The sequence below is a fragment of the Gasterosteus aculeatus genome, chromosome 11 (genome assembly GCF_964276395.1).
Source record: "Gasterosteus aculeatus chromosome 11, fGasAcu3.hap1.1, whole genome shotgun sequence".
NCBI lineage: Eukaryota > Metazoa > Chordata > Actinopteri > Perciformes > Gasterosteidae > Gasterosteus > Gasterosteus aculeatus.
This window is the reverse complement of record NC_135699.1, coordinates 2,972,009-2,994,468: the sequence shown is the minus strand read 5'-3', so window position 1 is coordinate 2,994,468 and position 22,460 is coordinate 2,972,009. Positions and strand designations below refer to the sequence as shown.

The 22,460-nt window shown below is 42.3% G+C and overlaps 1 long non-coding RNA gene across 1 annotated transcript; it reads left to right on the top strand.

Moving 5' to 3' along the window:
* Positions 1–5,121: 5,121 nt before the first annotated feature.
* Positions 5,122–7,696, top strand: LOC144384601 (uncharacterized). The gene is made up of 2 exons (XR_013451402.1): positions 5,122–5,766; positions 7,147–7,696. It is a non-coding gene; the product is annotated as an uncharacterized LOC144384601 (long non-coding RNA).
* Positions 7,697–22,460: the final 14,764 nt, after the last annotated feature.

The following is a 22,460-nucleotide window of genomic DNA, read 5'->3' as shown; positions in this document are numbered from 1 at the left end:
ACACATACCCAGAGGACAATGATTATTTACATGAATCTTTATTATCAATGAAACTGAAAAACACAGAGGCTTTTGCATCAGATTACTGGTAAAAATAACTATGATTGTATGTTGGGATGATGATCATTCCAGGACATGACAGGTACAGGAGATGACAGAGCTCTTTTTTCACATGTCAACAAGTGCTTCAACTTACATCACACTCTTATGAGTTGATCCATCAATTCCGCAAGTTAGACCTGGAACGGACGTATCTCTGCATGGTCGTGGTAATGCTTGGGTTGCTGGAAAATAACAAGGCATTTATGGCGGCAAATCACTGTCAAAATTTGAGAGCGCGAATCAGGTTGATGCACCCGCGTTAATCAAACATCCCCAAGCAAATGTCCGTCTCGCGCAAGCTGTTTGCTCGCTCGCAGAACGTGAACTTCCTTGCTCGCGAGGCTAATCTCTGTTCGCGCTTGCTGTTGTTCTTTTTGACAGTAAGGGGGCGGAGCCAATCGCCATGGTATCTCTACATCTAATTGGTTACAAACCCCGTCTTTGGATTGGCTGGAGTTATGCACAGTACTATAGAAGCCCAATTCCGCACTAAAGAAAGGGGATAGAAAGTCGAAATTATGAGATTTTTATCTCATAATTTTGTTGTCAAAACACTAACGACACCTCTCTAACTGTAGTGGACCGTAGATCTGTGAATTACTTGCCAACTTTACCGAACTATGGAGGAGCCTGCGCATATTTTGTCTCAGAATTTCGACTTTTTATCCCCTTTCTTTAGTGCGAAAATGGGCTTCTATAGTTCTGTGAATGCTTAACTCCAGCCAATACAAAAACGGGGTTTGTAGCTGTGGTGGCGGGCGTGGTTTTGGCTCGTCTGCAGGGGGAGAGAGAGGGGGAGTGGCTCAGAACGGTGCCAGGTGGAGGCAATTGGCCTCAGCTGATTGTATATTGACTATGTTGTGACTTTAAAAATGCAGTAAGGGCGATCGGGAGGCAGAGAGCGACGGAGCGAGCGAGCGAGACGCCGGGAGATCAAACAGGAAAATAAAAAAGGATATTGCAATTAAACCTGCTGTGTCGTGCCGACTCTGTTACCCCCCAAGAACCTACACTGTGACAGTAGCCAATTAGATGTAGAGATAGCATGGTGACTGGCTCTGCCCCCTTACTGTCTAAAAGAACAACAGCGAGCGCGTAGAAAACACGAGCAGAGATTAGCCTCGCAAGCAAGGAAGTTCACGTTCCGCGAGCGAGCGGCACTAGCTCTCCCGACACCCCCGACAATATCCTGCGTTTTAGCTGTGAACTGGGCCGTAGAGGACCAGATCCAACGAGGTCTGAACAACGACCCTGACCCTGGCATTAGGCCTCCTAATCGCCGATACATTCCGTCTTCTGCCAGGTAGTCTGCTCTCCACTGGGCCCATACGGCCAAGTTGACCTGCCACCCCGTTGTTCAGCGCACCCTCACCTTCCTCAAGAGGTACTTCTGGTGGCCGTCTATGGATAGCGACGTTCGGAAATACGTTTCGGGCTACTCAATTTGTGCACGAAGCAAGAGCAGCAACTGCCCCCCTGCAGGCTTACTCCAACCATTAGTCACCCCCATGAGACCTTGGTCCAGACATCGCTCTGGATTTTGTTACAGGACTTCCACCATCCCAAGGTCACAGAACGATCCTTTCCATTATCGATCATTTCTCTAAAGCAGCCCACTTTGTTCCTTGAAACTCCTGTCTGCGTTGGAAACTGCAGACCTCCTGGTAATACACGTCATTAGACTCCATGGCATTCCCACCGTAGTTGTCTCGGACCGCTGACCCCAGTTCATTTCCAGCGTCTGGAAGGCGCTCTGCTCTTTCCTTGGGGCCAAAGTTTCCTTAAGCTCTGGTTACCACCCACAGACCAACGGGCAGACTGAGCGCCTTAACCAGGAGCTAGAGCCAGCTCTCAGGTGCGTCACCACTCAGGACCCCTCTACATGGAGCCAGCAGTGACCCTGGGTGGAATACGCACACAATTCCCTTACCTTTGCAGCTACTGGTCTTTCCCCTTTAGAGTGGTCCCTTGGTTACCAGCCCCCTTTGTTCCCAGAGTTGGAGAAAGGTTTGGACATACCTTCAGTTCAGCATCATCTGCAACAAGCACAACAGACCTGTGTTACCACCCGTGAAGCCCTTCTACGAACCGCTGACCAAAATCTCCGCCAAGCTGATCGTCATAGATCACCAGCACCCCAATATACCCCTGGCCAAAACGTTTTGCTTAATACAAGGGACATGCCATTAAAGGCTTCCACCAGGAAACGCTCACCCCGCTTCATCGGTCCATTTGAGATCCAGGCAGTGATCAGTCCTACAGCTGTGAGACTCAACTTACCCCCTTCCCTCCGTATCCATCCCACCTTCCACGTCCCAAGTCAAGCCTGTCTCCACCAGTCCTTTGTGCCCTCCGGCTTTGCGCCCTCCGCCTCAACCCCCTCCACCCCCCCAGCTGATCGGAAAGAGTTTTTTTGTGCACTGACCTTGTCTCCGTGTTTCAGTCTCGTAGCAGCCTGCTTCCTCCTGAATCTGACGGATTCTCTGGCTTCCCCTCTCACCCTCTGCAACTCAGGAAAACTCCCTCCAGCCAGCCGAATTGCTACCTCTCCCTCCAGCGTGGTTTCCATCCGATTGCATTGCTCCTGCCGCCTAGACCCTTGTGCCTGCCTGTTTCTCCAGCGTCTCCCTCGGCCACGGATTCAGTGCTGCCTATTTAAATCCCTCTGCTGCTGAAATAAAATCTTTTTTTATCCTCGGAATCCTGCTTTTGAGTCCTACCTCTGTTTTGGCTGTCACCCAGTGACAGTTATTCAATGTGATCAAATTATGGCTGTCAAAATGAACGCGTTAATCCATGTATTTTAACGCAGTTAAAGCAAATTTGTTTACTTCCGGTGTTCTGGAAGTTGGTTAATGTTTCTTACGGTTTGGTTCTGGAGTCGAATGGGGAGGTGTGTCAAGACATCACAGAGTGTCTTAGTGACATGATTACCATCATTTTGTCTTTCTTCAATGAAGGCTGAAACAGTGGCTTGTTGCAGAGTAAGTATTAACACTTATGTTTCTTAATTTTCATCATATGTGTCTAGTCAGATGTCAAGCTTAACATGTCCACTCTGTCAAGGTAAAATATCTTTTCAACTTTTCAGAATTTTGAAATATATTTACACTGTCACCTTGCTGAATCCTATTGCTAACTGAAGGTCCAACATGTGCTTACTAAATGCTATTAGCTAAATGTCCACCCTGTCATTGTCCACCTTGTCAGCAAGCCTTATGACAGGGTGGACATGGTTCGTGACAGGGAGGACATCCGCATAGTTTATGCCACATTCTGACAATTGTGTGTAATAGCTGTTGTAATATGTATATTACAACACTTTAATTGGCTGTTAAAGAGTGTAAGGGAACATTTTGAATAGTCTTGAAAGGAAATGAGCTGAGATAGCAAGGACATATCGGTAATGTGATGCTGACCAGGATAGAAGAAGAAACGCATGAAATAAAGACAGATATATTGGGGATAAGACAGGTGTCAGTGAGCGAGAGAACAGGGCAAAAAGAAAGGAATGGATTGAGGGAAAAAGACAAGAGAGAGCCAGAAACAGGGACATTGCTCTGCTATACAGTCAGAGACACAACCTCGCCTCAGCCAGGGCCCTCCAGGTTAGATCATTGGAAGTTTAGCTGATGACTTATTATTAGAAAGTTTAGATTTATTTGAAGGACAATTATCAACTGTTTATGTCCAGATAAAATGAAATATTGATAACTAATTTGTTGAATTGAAATATTGGAGGCACAGCACGTAAAAGAGAACCAAATTTGAAAAATATAAGAGGTTCCATAGGAGCAAGAAATAAAGCTTGTCAAAATCACCACATGCATAATCAAAATGTGAATTCACCCAGCAAGAGCTCTTTTCCATACATCCCTGATTGAAGACATTAGAAGTAAATATGAAAATGCTAAAAGATTTTTCTTTTCTTCTACAGTTGAACGTTTGACTTATTATGCAAAATGATGTACAAAGTTTACCACTACATTTGCCACATTAATGGCTTATATGGGAATCTTTATTCAGTGTCTGCATGCATAGGTTAGATCAAGGCCAGTCTGTTCAACTGGTAATTTTCCCCTACAGACCTGTGACATTCTTTTTCTCCATAATTTCCTTTAGATGTATTGCATTTATGAGGTAATTCAATGACATTTCACAACATGTCCTCCCTGTCATGTTGTTGTCCACCCTGTCATTTTCATGTTTTATGAAAACAAACAAATTATTTTCACAAGTTAGCAAAACCTTTTGTGTGATTCCTTTATAAACAAATGAGGGCCAAACGATTTTTTTAAGTTTGTCCATATGTCTTTGTTGTTAAGATTTTATTTAGAAAAAGTGCAATTATCGCAGATTTTATAGAGAAACAAAGTTTGCCATAAATTTCATTATTATCCAAATACTTTTCCCATTAACTAAAATATACCGTTGAGAGAGGGACCCAATAGCTTTCAGAAAATGTACATTTTATAATCACTATGTAATTACAATGTATTTACTCTGCTTTGAATTTGTCCATGACAGGGTAGACATATTTTGCAGGTTGCAATGTACATTGCTTGCAGTTAATTTAATTAACTAAAATGTAATTTCAGCTGCTATGTCAGATCATTATTCTCACGTTTCAACGAGATTAAAACAATAATTCTTTAGGTTTTACTGCTTGACCCCCCCCCCCATTCATCTGGAACATAAGAGCAGCCTGTAATAAGGGAGCCTCCGATGTCTCGGAGCGGCATAGGCTTCATAGAGCGGAGGGGGAATTCCACAGCGGGCTGCTGCTGCAAAGAGCTGGGCTGTAATTGGACGCAGCTTTTCGGGCTGCCTCTGTAACTCTCCCTGGCTCCAAATCCAGCGGAGGTCATTTGGAGCGGCGGAGAAATATGGACAGAGTGCATTTTAATGATAAGAACGTTGGGGAGGAAATGAAGAAAACAGCAGCCAGAGCCGGGCGTGGCCCACCCTTAAAGCTCAGACTGCGATTGGCCGCTTAACCGGAAGTCTTCCCTGCCAAATCCTGTCTCGACCCCAAAAATACCACCCACACCCCCCTGTCAATGTTTGATCACTCTCACACATACAGTAACGCGGCTGCTCAAGAACAAGGGATAAAATACCAGTTTTGCACGTGCGAATGCTCCAGAAAGTGGAGCAGCAGGAGCTCAATTATGCGGCGTCACCTCGCTCTCAGCCGCCGGCACGCAAAAACAGCTGTCGATGCGCGTAACGCGCTTGTTTACTTTCTGCAGCATTCCGAGTCCCCCCCCATCTCTAATTCAGCGACTGGACCGGCGGCCGGAGTCCAGTATACGGACACGTACTCTGTTTCAGAAGCCGTGCCACCCGCGTCATCCTGGATGTATCCTCATGGCGGCTTCCAGCTCTCAGTAACGCGCTATAACTAAACATCCCTCTGCTCTTCGAGACCTCGGCTTTCATGTCACGGTGATCTCCAAAAGACGGTAGCCCGCGAGCACGTCCTCCAACCACCCTGGACACCTCGCGCCATGCTGCAGAGCTCGAGCTACTCGTCCGTGAGAGAGAAGCTGTTGACTGGCAGCAACACGGGACCACGAAGGTTTCTGGGATTAACGCCATTCGGTTCCGGTACCAACGCAATTTGAGGGAAAATTGAAGCATCGCGGAGTCCATAACCAGCAGGTAGGTGAGATAATGGTGAGAAGGTAGGGGATAACAAAAAAAATAACTTTTTAAGAAATTAAAGGAATACTAAAGAGATCGATAGATACTTTATTGATCCCTCAAGAGGGAACATTTAAAGGACAAAAGACGGAGCGAGACAAGTGGATAAGGGAAACCATGCGGGAGAAGGGGATATGTGTTAACCGAGAGAGATAAAGGGATGGATAGAAGAAGTGGAGGGGACAAAAACAGACAGAAGCTGTGTGTGTGTGGGGGGGGGGGGGGGGGGGGGGCGGGGGCGCAATTAAAATTGGACCATTGAAGAGAAATACAACGCTTTTAATCATAGTTATTTCACCTGACGTCACCTGAGATTGAAAGCAGAGATGCCACGTTCACATCTATTAAAGTTGATCTTTAAAACTATACTGCCTGCTGCTCCTCCACCGTTATTTTCTATAGAGGCTCAATGATTTCTCTACCAAATATGGCGATGTTTCGTGATTTTTCTGACAAAACCACAAGGGAGACGATACAGCAGACAACTGCAAAGTTTAAATTGATTAATTTAAAATTATTTTTACTGCCTTTATCTTCCATGTCCACCTCCGATTCCAAGGGTTTGAAATGAGACTGGATTGTGTGAATTATGTAAACAGACGCAATGTTGTGCGTTTGTTGTATTGGAATGTTTAAACAGGTTATTTATCTGATCAGGGATCTATATTACTGAAAATCTGCATGTCTAATGATATGATCATAATGATTTTACTAAAATAGGGGAATTATAAATGCTGTTCAACAGTATATTGATATAATAATACTTAAGATAAAGTAAAAATAGCATTTACAGTCACGGTAAGAATGTAGCAGAACATCTGTGTGAGCTTCAAAAGACTGTCTCCATTAATTCTGTGGTCTGGTATTTTCATTTGTTTGGGGCGTCTCAGAAAACAATACTCCATTAGCGCATTTTTGCCGCATTTAATCGGTTTAAAATTGGCGAAACTTCGGCCTCAGGGTTGGTAAAATTATAGTCCTAATAAAGCCTTTGTTAAAATACACATTTCGGGGGGAAAAAAAACAGTATAAAAACAGTCTAAATATATTCAACATACATGTCGACATATAATAATCTAAACTCTTAAGATTTGTAGAATTACGGGAAAAGGGAAATAAGTTATGTTGATTAGCCAAATAGAAATAATAACAATAATTTCAGTAATTATACTAATATCAACCATTATCCATGTTAAGCTATTGGTATTATCTTTTAAGAAGTTGGAAGTATTTGGATTCTATCAGTGTTGTATTGTATTAGTTGTCAATAGTTTTTGTTGTTCAAACTCAAAAGACGATCTGTCCTTCTGCTTTCCCTCCTTAAATGACACTGGTCAGATGCACCCTATCCTGGTGGCCTACAGCCCTGGCCGTGGGCAGCTTCTAAATCGGTCAGAACCGAAGCAAAAGGGCATCCTCACACAAAGCCGCAGACTCTGAGGCTGGAGCTGCTCTTTGCCACTTTTCTGCAGACCCGACAGCGCCACCTGAGATCAGCTGCAGCGTCAACCTGGGACATCCAGGTGAAGACCTGGTTCCAGAGCCGAAAGCACGACGAGAGAACTGGAGCTATGCAGCATCACTCGAAAGGTCTATCCAGACTTATAAAGAAGACAACCAGCTGTAACACAGAGAGTAGGAGCAACTGACACGAGATTACTGCTTTAAATGCAAAACCTCAGGAAAGTTAGGGTGAAACATTGTCTTAACGTTTTTTTAGATTTTCTTTTCCCGTAAGGCATGTTGGACTCTGTTTATTGGAGAGTTTTTTGATTTTGGTTTACTTTAAATGTTGTATAGTTTGTTTATTATACCCACTCAAGTGAAAAGCATGTAGGAATCAGCGCCGTAAGATTTTTAGAAAATAAACACAATGAATGTGTCTTTATTGGGTTTTTCATATTTCATTTGGAAACTGAAAAATATTTGTTGTGATACAATTACGAATTGTGGAATTTACGCCTGCATTTAGCTCACTTTCATGCCAAACCTTCTTTCCTTCAACCGGCTAAAAACATGTACATTTTGATAAAGTGTCATGTAACGAAGCGTTGGAAGAGACGATATTATCATTGAAATTTTCATAATAATTAATGAACTATCGCCAAAATTTGGTATACGCAAAGACCCGATTTCAACGCATTTAATATTTCTTATAACGTCAGAAATATAGAACTACAGACTGTGTGCTGTTAACAAGATGCTTATAGGACATATTAATATGGGCAGTTGTAAACATTACTTATAAATACGTCTCTGCTCACATCTGTGACGCGCATGCGCGAGTTCATAGACGCTTGCAGAGCTTCAACAGGGTGCAGCATGAGGCAGCAAGTACTGCAGCAAAGCGAAATGAACGATAAAACCTGGGCTACCGGCTCCATTAATCTGTAAGTACGAGAGTGCTTTAATGAAGCACACCTGGAACCATAACCAATTGTTTAACTCGTGCTGCCCACTTGATATTGGAAAGCCTGTTCTTTTTGGTAAACTAGTTAGGCTGCTAGCTTGCATTATGCTAGCGTTCAGCAAAAATAAACATCACAGAATATTTGTGTGTTTGGTGTTGCTAATGCATTAGGTTGTTGCTGTACCCATAAAATATTGCCTTTCCCATTACATATCAAAAAATCGTGTTTTTAAAGCAACGGGCTGAATACAGATTGAATGGGCGGAGGGCTGAATATAACAAATTGTGGTCTGTAAACAAGAGGGCTAAAACATTGTAAGTCACTGCAAACCTAAAGCAATATTGTATGGTACTGTGGAATATACCTGGAAATGTGTCTCCAGAAATGCCATAAGTTGCAGATTGTTTACTTATTACATTATTAACAAAATTAATTAATCTATAAATGAGGGTTGTAAAACACCTGCTGTTGTTTTTAGTCACTTTACTATTACTGTCATCATAAACCCAAATGACCGGCTTTCCCTCCTCACAGGATTCTGTGGATGGTGGTTATCCCTGCCATACACCTGTTTTTATTTAGTAAAAGCGTCATATGTATAGTGTTATATTTATAATAAACACAAAATAAAATAATGTGTTTGTCCTTGTTGAGGGCTGTTAACATGACAACTGTGACTAAGTATGTAACATCACTGTCCCTGGACCCAAAAGTTTAGTTAACTATCCGGTAAAACTATTGATAAAAATCATGTAACGTTTTCAGGGGATTTAACAGTGTTAAAATGTTCACTCATTACCTTTCGAGCCATATACTGTTTTAATCATGAAAGTAAACATTTTCGTAACCATAGTTGGTAAAAAGGACGCTAACGCTAGTGAATTAGCCGTGCGCTGCTATAGGCATGACCCAGACAGACGTCCATAATGCCAAAATGACCATCGATGCTGACAACATATCCGGGAACCCAATTCTGGCCTTTGAAAATAAGATATCCCGGTTCAACACCTCCAAATGGCGCAATAAAAGCTCTTTCATAGTCACCCCAGCATTGCCCAACCGTCGCCCGAGTGAGTCTTACTACTTTCTCTCAAAGTAACTTTCCTGCAGTAGCTAGTGTCGGGATCTCCGATCCCCCCGAGTTGGTTGATGAGAAGGATCGCGACACGTTGATCAATTAAAGTCAATAAGTTAATTTAGAAGAGAAAAAGATTACATGAGCAGTTCTCCGCACATATATCTGGCTCTAACTATTGCTTGCAGGCAGGAGGTCGAATACAGCATCATGTATTACAGTGCTCGGTGTAAAGGGCGTCTCTGAGGAGTAAAAAACACGAGTTTTTGCACACACACACACACACACACACACACACACACACAAAGGCCATCCTCCAGGTGCGAATTATAATTAATAGACAAAAAAGGAAGAAACTCTGATATGAAAACTTTCATACCAAGTAAGATATCAACCCAGGCCATGAACAAAATTCCCTTTGATGAAGCGTCTATGAGAGAGTTGACCGCCCTCCCTTCTCAGGACACAGCTGCCAATTAAAAGTTTTTTGTATTTAGCACAAGACAATGTTATGACATTTTTACCAATACATGCATCTCACATTAGACATGTAAATATATATATATATATATATATATATACACACATACACAAGATTTGACTTGTAGATTCGTTGAGATGTCTGAATTAACACTTACATTTCGCGTCCAGAAACAGTGTCAAATTAAGAGCGTCTGGGTCCGCGTCAGGAGACAGTGACGTTAACTTGTAAGTTCCCAGCAAGCAATCTATCCGTTGAAAAGACGTCTATGGCCCGGCATCGAAAAATAGAAATTGGTTCAATAGTGAATGTTTATTTTCAGACGTTGAAAAGACGTTACCATATATACCCTTTTTCAATGTGATTTTTAATCTGTGGTAAACTTACAAATGTGGACGTCGTTTCTATTTAAACCTCTAAAATAATGACATGCAGTGCATCCGGAAAGTATTCACAGCGCTTCACGTTTTTCCACATTTTGTTATGTTACAGCCTTATTCCAAAATGGATTAAATTCATTATTTTCCTCAACATTCTACACACACCAACCCATAATGACAAAGTGAAAACTGTTTTTTGCTATTTTTTTCAAATCTGTTAAAAAATGAACAAAAACATAACATATACATAAGTATTCACAGCCTTTGCCATGATACTCACAATTTAGCTCAGGTGCCTCCTGTTTCCACTGATCATCCTTGAGATGTTTCTACAACTTGATTGAGTCCACCTCTGCTAAATTCAGTTGATTGGACATGACTGAGAAGGGCACACACCTGTCTATATAAGGTATCACAGTTGACAGTGCATATCAGAGCATAAACCAAGCCATGAGGTCCAAGGAATTATCTGTAGACCTCCGAGACAGAATTGTATCGAGGCACGGATCTGGCGAAGGGTACAGAAAGATTTCTGCAGCATTGAAAGTCCCAATGAGCACAGTGGCCTCCATCATCCGGAAATGGAGTTTGGAACCACCAGGACTCTTCCTAGAGTTGGCCGCCCAGCCAGACTGAGCGATTGGGGGAGAAGGGCCTTAGTCAGGGAGGTGATCAGGAACCCGATGGTCACTCTGACAGAGCTCCAGTGTTGTTCTATGAAGAGAGGAGAACCTTCCAGAAGGACAAACATCTCTCCAGCGCTCCACAAATCAGGCCTGTTTGGTAGAGTGGCCAGACTGAAGCCACTCCTCAGTAAAAAGCACATGACAGCCTGCCTGGAGTTTGTAAAAAAGCACCTGAAGGACTCTCAGACCATGAGAAACAAAATTCTCTGGTCTGATGAAACAAAGATTGAACTCTTTGGCCAGAATGCCAAGCGTCATGTCTGGAGGAAACCAGCCACTGCTCATCACCTGGCCAATACAATCCCTACAGTGAAGCATGGTGGTGGCAGCATCATGCTGTGGGGATGTTTTTCAGCGGGAGGAACTGGGAGACTAGTCAGGATTGAGGGAAAGATGAATGCAGCAATGTACAAAGACATCCTCAATGAAAACAGGCTCCAAAGTGCTCTGGACCTCAGACTGGGGCGATGGGTCATCTTCCAACAGGACAAAAACCCGAAGCACACAGCCAAGATAACAAAGGAGTAGCTTCGGGACAACTCTGTGAATGTCCTTGAGTGGCCTAGCCAGAGCCCTGACTTGAACCCGATTGAACATCTCTGGAGAGATCTGAAAATGGCTGTGCACCGACGCTCCCCATCCAACCTGATGGAACTTAGGAGGTTCTGCAAAGAAGAATGGGAGAAACTTCCCAGAAATAGATGTGCCACGCTTGCGGAATCATACCCAAGAAGACTTGAGGCTGTAATTAATGCCAAAAGGTGCTTCAACAAAGTATTGAGCAAAGGCTGTGAATACTTATGTACATGTTATGTTTTCATTCTTTAATTTTTAACAGATTTGCAAAAACTGTGCATGGCCAACGGCCCTCAATGTAGTGCCAGTTTATTTTAGCCTTCTCTGCAATTGAGTTTGACACCATTGCTCTACATGTTCGAACAGTGTGGGGTATTAGGAATTAGATCCACAACCTGACAATCACCCTGTTTGATTGAGGGCTGGATGTAGCACTAAAAGAGTGAGAAGTGAACCCCCCGGGGGCTTCTGAGCAAGGCTTTGATCAGGAACTTATCACTGAACTTCCTCTTGCTAGCCAGCTGCCATCAGTTTGTTTGGATTGAAAGGAAAGCAAGCGTTTACCATTATTAAGTGGAGACAATTGCAGAGGAGGTGAAGAAGACAAACAATAGAGATGATAGTAATAAAAGCGAAGAGGGAGGACAGCGTGGCTGCAGATCTGAAGGCAACATTGGCAACCTTTGTGAAGCGCCAAACTGTCTGCTTCATCTGTCTCTCCGTCTGCATGCCTCTTACTCTTCCCCATTTGTCTCTCACTCTCCCACCTTTAATTTTTTAACACAGGGGTAATTGACCAACTACTTTATTGGTGGTTGGAGGAAGAGGAGGAGACAGTTGTGTCAGTGGTCTGTATTAATGGATAGTGTGGATTTATGGCTCCGCTATTTCCCTTTATTGCCTATTGGTGGTCAACAAAAGACACTCCAAAAGGAAGCGTCGGCCTTTCTGTCAGTCTCATTGTCTTTTGATGGTCAGCTTTTGTCTCCCACATGCACACGGCTGATTCTCGGCAGCCATGTCTCCTGAAAATAACGGTCCCATATAGCAATACTTTGATGTGGATTACATTTTCACTTGATTTACTAAAAACTGCAGATGAAGGATGAAAGTTAGAGTCACACCAAGCACTTTACAGCACTCTGTTACTACACTTTGTTAGTTATGTTTTCATTTATGTCAGGAGACCATACATTGTATGTGATTGGATCTAGCATTGTGGCGGGAGGACCTGCTGTTCCTTGATGCAAATAGGAATCTTTTCTTCTATATCGAACAAGTACAAAACGTAATGTTTTCCTGATGTTAGTGTAGTTGTTGTTCTTCCAGCCCGCAGGCCAACAGAACTGCTCAGTGCCTTTGCAAACACAGCACTAATACTTGACCTGTAATCTGACAAATAAACCAGAATGAGAGAAGGTGTTTGGCTCAATTTTGGGAGAATAACCCCAACCAGGATTCAAATTTTGATCACGTTTTTACAAATTCAAATAAATTTGGATTTAGTTTTGGTCTTTCAAACGGATCTTTGCATACATAAAACAATGTCTGATATCTTTAGGTGTTTTGTTTGTTTTTTTCTAGCCTTAAGACTTCACATAAGAGAAGATATTCCTTTATTAGTCCCACAATGGGGAAATTCACAGGATGGCAGCAGCAAAGTGGACAAACAGTACACACAAAACAACAAGAGCAGCAGTAATAAGTAAAAAATAAAGACACTAAACTAAAATATACTAGGAACTACATAAATATATGTACACACAGTATCACAGTGGGTATTGCATATGGTCATCTTTCTTGCACATATATTTTAGTGCCACGCAGAATACAGTCAGCACAGTATGAAGTAGATCGTATATTGAGCAAATATGTTTAATGAAGTCTTAAAAGGGAGGTACAAACAGTGATGGCTGTAAAATGTTCTAGGTACGATTTAAATCAATTTCAGCCAACAAGTTGATTTAATGCAAAACAATTAAAAAAAAAAAAAAAGTATCAAAAACACTATTTTGCAGTTAAATATTTCATATTCATTCGAGCATTAAAGAAAATACGTAAATTACACTTTGACAATCTTATTCTGTCACCCTCACAAGCAATTGAGTATAATATTATATTACGTTGAAAAAACGTTTGAACCCATTTGCAACGTCTTTTAAACGCCTTTTGGATAAATTGCTCGTTGAGAATTCACAAGCTACACACAGGCAGTTTCATGTTAACAGCCTTAACAAAAAGGAAAAACCAATACATTCTTATATTTGTATTTCCACTATACTATACACACACACACACACACACACACACACACACACTTGATTAGATATAAACAGCTTACCCGTCATAAATATAATTTGTCATTTGTGTAATGTTTAGATGCACTTATTTATTGGTTATTGTGCAACTTGTTCTCAGGAATATGTATTTTGTTTAATTTGCACAAAGGACGAACTATGTTTATGTAATACATTTTGTGATGACGTATTTTAGTGTCACAAAGCCCAAGAAGCGTCATAGAGCTCCGCAAAATGATTGATAATTTAAGACAGTGCTTATCAAGTAGTTATTGATTTACAGTGTTCTCATTCCTTTCTGAGTCGTGTGCAGCCAGTGAGGTACGTTACGTTTAAGATTTGTCATACATGTTTTCAATATGTTCGTATGATATTAGCTTGAAGCCTGCCGAAATGTGTTTTAGTTCGACGGTGAATACCAATGTGGACGACAAGTGGATAAAAGGTGCACGATAAAATACACGATTCGTGGTATTGTGCATTTCCTGGAGGGAGTGACAAACAGAATCCTAAAATAATATATATTTCAAGGAAAACAAACTATGGAATTAAAAGTGCAAAAACATGGTTTAGAATACCTGCATTCATCTGCAACTCATAGCATTCCTGGAGTAACATTTCCAGTTCTATTACACGCAGCACAAGTAAAACAGCTTGGTGTGCTATATTAAAACACTGTTTTTGGGGCGTGTAGCCATGGTTTTATCAGCCAGTTTATGTCACTCTGCTACCTCAGAAACTCTGCCTCATGCTGCACCCGGTTAAAGCTCTGCAAGCGCCTAGGAACTTGTCCACGTTGGTTGTGGTGCTGGGCAGAGCACAGAGCATAAACGGCTCAATAGTCTTCAAGAACCAGCAAGGTTGTGAGGTGGCTGGATGGCAGGCTGCAGCAGACTTAGTCCACTGTGCAGGTTGCGGTGAATACAGAGGGGCAGAGGAGCTGAGGCTGAGGCAGACAAAAGACATTAACAACATGGCAAGGATTGGTGCGTGTTTTAGCCGTAGCATAAGTTCCGGGTTTGAGAACTGACGATCTGGCAAGGAGTGAGTGGAAGGCTGGAGAATATAAAGCCTGGAGCTTGATTACTGAATGCCTTACAGCTGTGCTGGTCAATTAGTGGGAGGAGCACCGCCCTGACCACGACACATGCGTGTTACACATGTGAGCAGAGTTACGTCTTCACACGTTTCACATTGGTGGCCTAAAAGCATCTTCTTCACAGCATACAGTCTATCGTTCCATATTTATGACGTTTTATGTGAAATATTAAATACGTTGAAATTACGTCTTCGCGTAGCCCAAATTTTCTCCGAGCAGTTCAATCCTTTTTATAAAAATCTTAATTTTCATTAATTTCACATTCTGCAGCATTCTGAATCAACTGGAGAGGGTTAAGAGACTTATGAGAGCACCCTGATAATGAAGAGGTGCATATATGAACAAAACAGAAATCAATCATCCATTACAGACTTGATGGTCAGTGTTTTCCTGTTATGTGAAATTCCAGAACCATTTTTTTTAATGCTGTCTCCACAAGTGGAGCCCCTGGTTTTATACTGGAGCTGTGTGATTTAGGTAGTTTCAAGTTGTTTGGCTGGATGCTTAAGATCACAGGAACCTGAAACGGCCTTAATCACACCAGTCTCAACTGCACACCAAGGAGGAAAACAAGCAGTGTTGCTATATAAACTATCCTTGGTGGTTGTTTCAACTTCTGTGCTTACTTAAATGCTAGTAGCCAAACTTGCTAGCTTCAACATTGTAATAGAAACTTAAAAGCACATTCAGTGCATTTCTTCTCAGACAAAGTGTCAAACAATCTGTCTCCGAAATGAAACACACCAGGAGTTATATGTGTCTGTTTGTGTGTGTGTGTCAAGGAAAGGGCGTAAATATAAAAAACCTGATCACCTGCTCGCAATTCAATCTCTCTCCTCTTTCTCTGCTTCTATCTCTCTGCCGAAAACTCTTTCTAGCAATCTAGAACTGACCTGCTTTTCTACCTCCTCGAAGACCCCAGTCCTCCTTCTCCAGCCACCCTTCTTCTGGGAGACTGTTAACTATTTTTACCCCAAAAATAGCTGACATACGCTCCTCTTTCTCAAACCCATCTCCTTTTACTTGTGTACCACCGACTTCACCTTTATCGCCCTCGCTTCTCTCTCCCCTCCTGTCTCCTAACCAAGTTCTTACCTTAGTAACCTGCACGTCCAACCACCTGCCCTCCTGACCCCATTCCATCCCATATTCTACATTTTATCGCTCCGGACCTTCTTCCTTTCCTCACCTGTCTCATTAACACTTGCCTATTATCTGGCTGTTTCCCCAACTCTCTGAAGGAGAGAGTTAACCCACTCCTAAAGAAACCCACCTCAACCCATCTGAAGAAAACAACTACAGACCGGCCTCTCTTCTTCCCCCTCTGTCCAAAACTCTTGATTGTGCTATCTTTGACCAACTCTCCTCCTATCTCCACCATAAAAACCTCCTTGACCCCCACCAGTCTCACAGCAACTCCACACTGCTAGAGCCACCTTTTTCTCCTCATCCTTCTGGACCATTCTGCTGCATTTGACACAGTAAACCACAGATCCTTATTTCCTCCCTTCCGGAACTGTCTCAGGCTCTGCTCTCTCCCTTCTCTCTACCTTGACGGCCAGACCTACAGGCTAACTTGGAGAGGATCTATGTCGGAACCTTGTCCTCTTACTACTGGAGTTCCTCAGGGTTCCGTCGTCGGTCCCCTCCTCTTCTCTCTCTACACCAACTCTCTCAGCTCTGTCGTTTGCTCGCATGGCTTCTCCTACCACTGCTATGCCGATGACACCCAACTAATTCTATCCTTACCTCACTCGGACACTCCGGTAGCGGCATGGATCTCTGCCTGTCTGACTGACATCTTTCAGTGGATGTCCACTCACCATCTAAAAATCAAACCTGATATGACTGAATTACTTCTCTTCCCGGGAAAACATTCTCCTAGCCAGGACCTGACTGTTAACTTTGGGAACTCCATGTTAACGCCAAATTTGACTGCTAGGAACTTCGGTATGACAGCCAACTCCCCCTGACTCCCAACATTACAGCGACAATACAATCCTGTACACACTCTACAACATCAGGAGAATATGTCTCCTTCTCTCCGAGAAGGCGGCGCAGGTACTGATTCAGGCTCTTGTCATTTCCCGTGTTGACTATTGTAACTCACTCCTGGCAGGTCTCGCTGCTATCGCCATTCGACTTCTGCAGCTCATCCAGAAGGCAGCAGCTCAACTGGTTTTTAACCTTCCGAAATTTTGCCACACTACTCCACTCCTCCACTCTCTTCACTGGCTACCAGTGGCTGCCTGCATTCAGTTCAACACACTGGTACTCACGTACCATAATGTGAATGGATCGGGTCCAGTCTACATCCAGGACATGGTCAAACCCTACATTCCATTCTTAACACTCCTCTCTGCATCTGCCATACTACTACTGCCAAAAACGCACTCACTGGAGCATTTCGCACTCGAGTGTGAAGCGGTCGGGATGAGGATTAGCACCTCTAAATCTGAGGCCATGGTTCTCAGCAGGAAACCGATGGATTGCCTACTCCATGTAGGGAATGTGTCCTTACCCAAGTAAAGGAGTTCAAGTACCTTGGGGTCTTGTTCACGAGTGAGGGGAAGATGGAGTGTGAGTTTGGCCGGAGAATTGGAGCAGTGGGGGCGGTATTCGGAGTAGAGCCGCTGCTCCTTTGCGTTGAAAGAAGCCAGTTGAGGTGGTTTGGGCATCTGGTGAGGATGCCCCCTGGGCGCCTCCCTAGGGAGGTGTTCCAGGCACGGCCAGCTGGGAAGAGGCCCCGGCAAAGACCCTAGGACTAGGTAGAGAGATTATATCTCTGCACTGGCCTGGGAATGCCTTGGGATCCCCCAGTCAGAGCTGGTAGATGTTGCCCGGGAAAGGGAAGTTTGGGGTCCCCTGCTGGAGCTGTTGCATTGAGATTTGGATCCGCCCTTCGCGCTCTCGTCACGGCAAGTCTCGCGACGCCTCATTTAACAACATAACAAGAGCGACCACTGGCAGTGTCCTTCTATGAAGACCCGACCAGAACTCGGTATGAGAGAAGAACTTGACCGGAGAAATTATAGATAAAACAGCTGGACCCAGATCAGATCAGCTCATGATCAGACAACGGACCAGCGTGAAAGGGAAGCACATACGACGCTTCTGTAGAGACTTCTAAACCAGGTTTAGCTAGCTAGTTAGCTACGTGCCAACAGCGTATATTCACGTACCGCACGCATGACGTTGCCATGTTAAAGTTAACATCGCTACCCAGCTGCGAAGTTTTGTGGGGCTTTTGAGTTGGTCTTTCCTCAACACACTGATCGGGTGTTTCCCCAACAAACTAGGTTCATCTCAATATATACATATATATGTTCTAATAGATTTCATATAAATATAATTTTATTGTAATATATTTATCCTTTAATATAATACATTTATTATATATTTATAGTAGATATTTATAATAGTTATTATATGGTAGTCATCATTCTGAATATTGTTTATATATATATCCATGAATATACTTAATTGTTTGAATAAGATGTCCTTATTATGTTTAACTGTTGGAACAAATGTTAAATATTTAACTGCAAAGTAATAATCATGTTTGATACTCTATTTTGCATTGAATCATACTGCGATGTTTACTGAAACTGCTTGGCTGGCCCTACCAAAAAAAACACCAGCCGCCACTGGGTATTTTATAAATAATACTGGGTATATTACATGTTTCATAAACACAAATAGGCACATATTGACTATTGTAAAATGTAAAATGTATTTTTAATTATAAAAAAAATTTGAATCTTTAAAAAAAATTGGCTCAAGGTGGGAACACACCCCATTGGCCCCTATCGATCAGCCGCCACTGGCATCCAACACTGACAGGAGGCTACTGTCACAAGCAACACGTAAGTTCACTTTCTATTTTGTCAAAATTATTTTAAATGCAGCAGCACTTTACTTTGTTCTCATGTTGTTAGTGAGTCTTTTATTAAAGAATGACACTCCCTCAGGTAATAGCTTAAATTCTTTCAATACAGCCTGTGCAGTAAACTGCCTACATTAAAGACTATGAATATTTTAAACACTCCTATGGTGCATGATTTGATAAGTGTGATAAAATGTGTTGGCAAGAGCATGGTTTTGTGTTATAATGTGTTTACCTTGTGCTAATTTTGTTATCTTTTTCTATTCTTCAGTAAAACAATGTTTCAAAGAATCATTTTATACTACAGCTTTTTATACCACCTTATTATAATGTGAGTGAGCAAAATACACACATCTATTTACCTTGTTTTATTTGTGATTAGTTAAAAGTGCATACTTGTTTAAGAATCAACACATGAGATGTGCATCAAGTATGTCGATTGGAAACGTCATCCAAAAATTGAAGCCAGTTGAAGGACATGCATGTAGATGTCCCGTCCAGAATAAGAGGAATCCACGGCACTGCAGCAAGACTTTCATGGCATGGCCCCTCTGCTACAGTGACCCGGGCTGTGGATCAGCACCATCAGGTTCCTCATTGTGTTCTGCCTGCAGGACCTGAGATGGACCAAACACATTCATTATGATTATAGTAAGTGCCTAATTTTGTTGTGCCTGTTGTAGGTTGCGGTGCCGCGGCGAATCGTGGCAGCTGCCTCGAGTTTACGGCAACTGCCTCGCCTGTTGCCTCGGCTGAGTGAGGTACCTCAAGCGGTACCACGAATTCAGGGGCCGGTTCATCGGTCGAGAGAGGTACCTCTATCAGTACCTTGAGTTAAAGGAGTCTTGCCACGACCTAATGGAGCCATGCAACGACCAAAGAGAGCGGTGCCTCGGCTGATAGAGGTACCGGGAGTTTAAGGGAGAGGTGCCACGGCTATTAAGGGAGCTGTGCCTCGGCTGATAGAGGTACCGGGAGTTTAAGGGACAGGTGCCGCAGCAGTTTCCGTTAATTTTGGTATTCATATGTATACAACATGTGACAGTATAATACAGTTCAAGTACGACTGTTATCTGCAGGTTGAGTTGCCGTGGCGAGTCGTGCAGTGTTAATTTTGGCAGCTATTTTTGATTTAGTCTTTAGTCTTAGTCTTTAGACGAAAAATGCATATTAGTTTTAGTCACATTTAGTTATTTTAATCCTTCTTAGTTTTAGTCTAGTTTTCGTTCACGGCACTGTCGTGGCAGCTGCCACAACTTGCCTCCACTTTGCGGCAATGATGCCTCGACTGTTGCCGTTTTCTTTTCATATTTTGACAATATGTGACAATACTATCCTGTACTCTGTCCTTAAGAGTGCGTTGTAATTGGTTTAGTCATAAAACACAGATAAGTGATGCAATAGCTTCCCGTTTAAGTTCAGCTAAGCTAATATAGTCTAAGGGAACTCGTTGCCTTGGTTACGATAACCACTTTCCTGCAGCGCCCTCCGAAGGAATGCAAAATGTAAATATTGATGCAAGTGTAATCACAGAATGTGGTAGCAGTTTATTCAAAGACCAAATTTTTTTCTCAGTGTTGAAGACACATCAGGAAGTGATCGAGAAATTTAAGTAGTGGTAAGAAATGTTCAAATCGTTGCAGTACAAAACCAAGACACAATTACAGAGATGATTTTGAACACATTTATTTCTGCATTAAAAAACAAAGCAGAGATGATTTTATTTCACCCACTAGTAATATTATATATTTTTGTCAAGAGTACTAGGCTTAAAACAAAACTAAATTTTTTACGGACTTATCTGCTCAAACGCAACACTTGATGGCAGATATCATTCAGCGCATTCACAAAACATCAGTACTTGATTTATGCATTGCATTCATGCACAGTAATAACAATGGAGGTGAAAAAACACCATATAGATGAATCTAGTGATTCTTTAATAAAATACTTTTTAAGAAATACATTTTTGTCTCCCTAGTAAACAATAAAAAACAGAAAAACAGTTTATAGCATGATATTGTCATAAACCGGGTACCTTCCTCTTTTTCCTTTCCACCCCTTTCTTGTAATTTACACACACTCGCACCCCCACCCTTCACACACACACACACACACACACACACACACACACACACACACACACACACACACACACTTAATTACACCTGCTCATTTAGTCCCAGCTGCTTCCCATTCTCTCATATCATCATCCTCTCTTCCCCTCACCTGTTCCTGCTTCCTCTAATTAGACTCTATTTCTAGCCTCCCTCTTCCTCATTCTCCGCCAGAGCATTACCTGTGCACCCGACGTACCTGAGCTTGCTGTCCTGTATCGCCTGCCTTGTTGTGTCCTGTCGGTTCGTGCTGAACTATTATTGTCCCGTTACTAACCTCTGCTTTATCCAGCCTCCTGTTTTTCATGAGCTGCCTGCTGTCTGGTGTGCTCTCCCTCGGCCTGGACCTCGTTCTCTGCTCACTGGGATTCACCGTTGCCAGCCAAATGCCTGTATTCTTCTGTTTGTGTTCATTAAAACACTATGTTCCCTTGCGTTTGGGTGGTCGCTTCTTCACAAGCACAACAGATATAGTCAAAAGGAAATAAATATAATTTCAAGAAAGTCATTTTTCCTTTTACATAACCTCCATCATGAAGGTACTGTCTGTTGGCTGATCATGAAACAATACAGAATAAGGTTAATACTTTAATCCAGCAGCTTTTGTGCATTCACTGGATATCTAAACAGTCATGCACACAATCAAGCTCAGGCAAATTCTTTTGTTAACATTAATTTAAATGAAAATACTGGTAACTCCTATTATATACAGACATTCAATTTTAGACACCTCTTGATGGCACCCACCCAGTGTTATTGTTTGTTCATATAATTAAATACCCATTGATTAGTTCTCAAAGTAGAGATTGACATACCTGGGAATACACCTTACTGACAATCTAACATGGACTGTGAACACCCAGCACACTGAAATCAAGGCAAAGACTGTACTTCCTACGTCAGCTGAGGAAGTTCAAAGCATCAGCACCCATCGGCTGTGTGTCCTGACAGCATCATCACTTGGTATGGGAACTGTACAGCCCGTGACTGCAGTGCCATCATCAGAGCACCTCTCCCTATTCTGCAGGAGACCTACAAGAGAAGACTACGTACCAGGGCTCAAAGTATTGTAAAGGACTCCTAACATCCTAACCATGGACTTTTCAAAACACTGAGGTCAGGCAAACGTTTCTGCTGCTACAAGACCAGATCAGAGCGACTGAGGAGGAGCTTCTTTCCTCAAGCATTCCGTATCCTGAACACACACAATGACTATATAAACAGCAATTACACTTTTTTTCACACTTGCACATGGACTGTACACACACTGCACTTTATACTTCCTTTTGCTATTTATGACTAATATTTCTTGATCTTTCTTTCTTCACACTCGCACAGAAAAAGCTTAACAGCAAACGAAATTTCACTACATGCTTTACGTAAGTATTTCTATGTATGTGACAAATAAACCTTCCTTGTATCAATAAAAGGTAGTAATTGTACTTATACCAATGACCATTTGTTTGTTCGTTCATTCATTCATTCATTCACTCTTCCACAAATGAAAACAACACTGATGAACCATAAAACAATCTTTATGAAAAATATGAAATATGATATGTAAAACTGTACAAAACTAAATAAGAAAAAACAGATTAAGGACACTCAGTCCTCACTGTCAGTGTCAGGACCGTTATCTTCCAG